Source organism: Rhamphochromis longiceps, linkage group LG16 (genome assembly GCF_057381845.1).
Source record: "Rhamphochromis longiceps isolate RC_006_pf linkage group LG16, R_longiceps_female_GT1.1, whole genome shotgun sequence".
NCBI lineage: Eukaryota > Metazoa > Chordata > Actinopteri > Cichliformes > Cichlidae > Rhamphochromis > Rhamphochromis longiceps.
Window position 1 is genome coordinate 3280635 of NC_140572.1, and position 4723 is coordinate 3285357.

At 35.3% G+C, this 4723-nt stretch overlaps 1 long non-coding RNA gene across 1 annotated transcript; it reads right to left on the minus strand.

Moving 5' to 3' along the window:
• Positions 1 to 570: 570 nt before the first annotated feature.
• On the minus strand, positions 571 to 4451 carry LOC146650385 (uncharacterized). The gene is made up of 3 exons (XR_014908029.1): positions 4282 to 4451; positions 3022 to 3156; positions 571 to 1738 (listed from the first exon to the last, which is right to left on the minus strand). It is a non-coding gene; the product is annotated as an uncharacterized LOC146650385 (long non-coding RNA).
• Between the last annotated feature and the right edge of the window lie 272 nt (positions 4452 to 4723).

The window sequence follows — 4723 nt, forward strand, 5'->3', positions numbered from 1 at the left end:
CTGTCTTTACAGTTTTCTGTAAAAATAAATACACTGTAAAAAAATATTCCGTAGAAAAACAGAAAATGTCCTGGTAATTTTCTGCCAGTACATTTTCTGTTTTTTTACGGAGGTTTGACGGACCTTTCTGTAAATGATAAAACGGAAAATTCGGTAGATTTACAGTATACTCTCTGTACTATTTACGGACATTTCCTTCAGCTATAAAACAGAAAATTCCGTTTATTCACAGTATATTTTCTGTATCATTAACTGATATTTTCCGTTAATAGAAAAATTGAAATTTACTATTTCCAAGCACTTCTTTTCACTGTAACTCATTAAATATAGTTCTTTATATCCTTAAACGTACATTTCTATGCAATTACAACCTAGTACACCATGTACTCAAAAATTCATAAATTAAAACTTAAATTAATTTGTGCTTCGTACACAACAACATTGGTACAATTAATGTTAAATATTCTTTTATTCTCCTTAACTCAAACACTATACTTAAATATAATGACAGCATCCATCTTGTCACAAAACTACTAAACAGCTGATACATGAACAAAATAACTCACAAGCTTTCAAATTTGAGCATTTTTATTTCCTTGAAATCAGGTTGCCCTCATGTAAATGTGTTTATTTACATTCATTCAAGTGGCTACCAAGTGTTTTCTTCAAACAGGACACCTGACAAACAAAAAATGTCATATTTAACGACATGTTCACATTTAATAATATCCAGAGTACCTTTTAGTTAGAATCACTGCCTTGTGGTAGTTTTGCCTCAGCCAAATGGTTAAGGTGTGGTTTACATCCATCTCTGTCCACTTATGATACAGTATACACATGTAGTCAGTTATAGCCAAACACCTTTGATTACTGAATTGCATTCACTTCATTAATGAAGTGAATGTAATTCACATTTGTGTGAACATTTGTCTGAGATTAACTCTTTGGGCTCTTTACCTTACAATATAACATACTTGAGTCAAAATTTGTTGACTGTTTAAGTGGTGCCACATGAATACAACTGAACAGATCTAAAGAAGATGTTCCTGAACTTTGGGTTTATTCGAACAGGACTGATGGATAACCACAGGACTTTTCCCCATATGATAACTACAACACATAATAAATTAAGACAGATTACTGTCCCAAACTTAAAGATAAAAGTGTATTTACGGGACTTGTTTTGTCAGTGAGGAGCAAAGTATAATTAGAAGTGCTTGTTCTGATGAAAAGTTAAACTGTAAACAGCAGCATAGTGAATAAGGATCTGTGTCCACGAATCCTCAGCAGTGACAACACTTAAACATCATAGTTCAAAATCCTTAATGCACACCTTTTTCTCCACGGTGTTCAAATTCTCTAAGCTGGTTAAGTAGAGGAAAAAGTCTGACATATTTCATGACCATTAAATGTTAGACAAGGCTCTGAAAACGAGGTTACAGTTACAAACAAAAACCTCTGCTTGTGCGCACAGACCCTAAATCACAACAAATAAGACAATAGTAAGACAAATTACTACAAAGTCTTGTTACCGCTCTTCATATAACAGTGTGACAAAGTCCTGAATGCAGCCTGCATGTTAGTACATCAAGGTCCATCTGAGCTTTAAGTAAAATACACTCAGCTTTTCCTTGGATTTTAAGAGTTGCTCAGTTCATACAGGAACTGCAGCAGTCGGAGTTAACGTGTCGCTGTGTTGCTCCTCCGTGTCAGCCATTGAGACTAGTCGCAATTTATTCTGAGGAAAAAAAGAGAAACAACAAGACATTTTTAAAAAGTTTGTATTTTTATAATTTTTTTTTACCTAGAGCATAAACAACATAAACAAAAAAAGGATTAGGGCTGTGCGATATGACGATATATATCAGATTACGATATAAAAATGTCTATCGTTTCATATTATACACTATTCTTTGTTTTGTGGTGTTGCAAAATAAACTGTTTACGGCAATATTTTTTTCATGGTTTTGATGGTCACTGTAGTTGCTATATTATTTCTTAAAGTTCTCTCCTTCTCTTATACTTAAAATAACCACACTATGGACGGACAAGTGACTGTTTTTACGCGTACTTTCGTTACCAACAATGAGGATAAAACCATCGTGTGGCTCCGCCGTTCGCTTGTTTATTTTCCACATAAACCTTTCACAATAAAGCTCAAGTTTCTGTTGAGACTTTTCAAACTAAACTGAAATGATATACATTATTCTCAAACATAAAATTTCAGAATATGCATCAAACAAATGACCTCAAATAAAAACATCAAGTAACTATAAATGGTGCTTACAGTCACCACGCAGATGAAGGCACAGAGAATACCAGCATGGCCAGCAAGGATGAGGCAGAACCAGAAGGACCAGTCAAAAGAAATCGAGGACCTTATTGTTAAATGAGGGGCTACCTCTGTAGCATGGACATGGTTTGGTTATGAAAAGTCTGACACGCCCCAGAAAACTGTACTATGCAAATTATGCCACAAACTGGTCCCCACCACCACTCGAACACGACAAACCTCTTTAACCACCTACACAAGAATCACATGAAAGAGTTTCGAGAGAGTTTACGAATGAAAAGCAAAAAAGAGTCGTCAGGTGCTCAAAATAATCCTTAGACTCAAACGTTAGAACAGGCTTTTCCTTGCAGCACGCCGTCTAATAAATACTCAGAAAGAAAATGGCGGCCATTTAAACTCATGTCTAAAAATGTATAGTTTCATGCATCGGTCAAAACACTCGACTCCAGGTACACGACGCCCAACTGAAAACATTTCACATAAGTCGAGTTGCCCGAGAATCACAGAATTTACAGAAAATGCACTATTTTGTGATATATATCGTTATCAGAAGAGATACGTCTTATATTGGGATATGAGACTTTGGTCATATCACGCAGCCCTACAAAGGATTATAATTCACGTAGAGTTGCATACACATAACACCATTCTGTTGCAACAAAAGCAGTTTATAATTAAAGTAACATACATACCTTGAAAAACTAAATCAACCACAACATTAAACTCACCTTGTGTTTGTAGAGAAGGTGATCAGGGTTTTTCTTCATTTCCTGAGACCAGCTGCTCTGGATCATCACCAGCTTGTATCTTCATCTTTTTTTTCACTCGGGGAAGTCTTTCCTTTTCTTGGCCATTGCTCTGCACTGGAAAACCAAAGTGTGTGATCAAAGGTGAAATAAGGGATATTTTTCCACTGCAGGACTTAAAGTGCTTCAAGTAGTGATAGCTGTTGATCCATTTCTCAAATAATCTGTAAGGATCTGGATTTTTAAGAAAGATACAAATATCTCTGCTTATATTTGGCTAAAAGCTTGATATAGACAAGGCATATAGAGCCCCTGCACACCAGCACTGCGCTTACATTATAGTTCAATCAAGAAATAGTTATTATTGATTTATTATTGAATTTTTTTAGTAATAATTTTTAGTATTTAATCACATTAGCACAGTGGGGTGACAAAAATATTCCACATACAAGAAATGCTGCTCAGCATTTCATAAATTACATTTTCAACAAATGTTGGAGTAAAAACACAGTTACAGAGAAAATGTGTCTGTCTGTAAATATTAACTAAACATTTCTATGTGCTACAAAATAGACATACTGTAATTGTAAATGTGCTGAGGTGAAACTATACTTTCAATAATTTTACCACTACAGTCTGTTAACCACCGAAATAATCTATGCTGGTCAGCTAGCTAAAAGTCTTTACTTTAGCAGCCCAAATCAGAGGCTAACATTAGCATTTGCTAGCGTCAGCCAGGAAGGTCTGAGGCTTAAACTAGGGTTAGTGTAACTTTGCCTGAAACCCTTTAAAGTGTACAGTAGAGCCAACTGTAAAACACAGGTATTGATACAGTACTTATTAGAGTCCTAGAATAATTTCTAGAACCATGAAGTTCTCACTTTCCCAGTTATCCACATCGCTGACTTTCGCTAATTAGCTAGTTAGCAGTCACAGCTGTGTAATACCCAGAGAGACACAGACAGCTAACTATAATATTTATGAAAACTGGTTCAGCCACTGAAGGGCAAAACTGGTGGTATCACAGTAAAAATTATTTTAACATTAATTAAAATAAAGCTTAAGTCATGTTAAACCTAAATAACAATTATTTTAAAAAATGAGTCAGCAAAATATTCCTGACTTGTCTGGAGACAGCCGAAACCAGTTAACAAATAAATTAACAATTCTTTCTAAATAAAAACACGGAGTCTTTTGAAAAACATTATTTTAATAAAACGAAACATGAGTTTTAATACTTACCACAGAAATTTGAAGGCAGTTTCTCCAACTTCAGAATCCAAAATCCAGATGAAGCCTGAAAGAAGCCTAATGGCTGCTCTTGCGCTTACTTTTCCCTCCTTTTCAGGTTCTTTTTCCCACAATGCATTGCAGTAGTTGAGAAATACAGAAAAATACCTGTAAATGACTAATACGGAAAATTCCTTCACGTTTATACAGTAGATTGTACTGTATTTTTACGGATTTTTTTTACAGTGTATGTTGCACGGGAGATGAGTTGGCCCATCATTTCAGTGGTGCAGCACAGTCATAATTTCAACATGAAAGCACAGATCCATCCTGCCTTGTATCTATGATTCTGGCTGATGGCGGTGCTGTTATGATTTGGGGGATATTTTCTTTGAGACCCTTTGGTCCTTTAGAGCCCACAGAGCATTACTTGGGTATTGGTTAAATGGTGTTT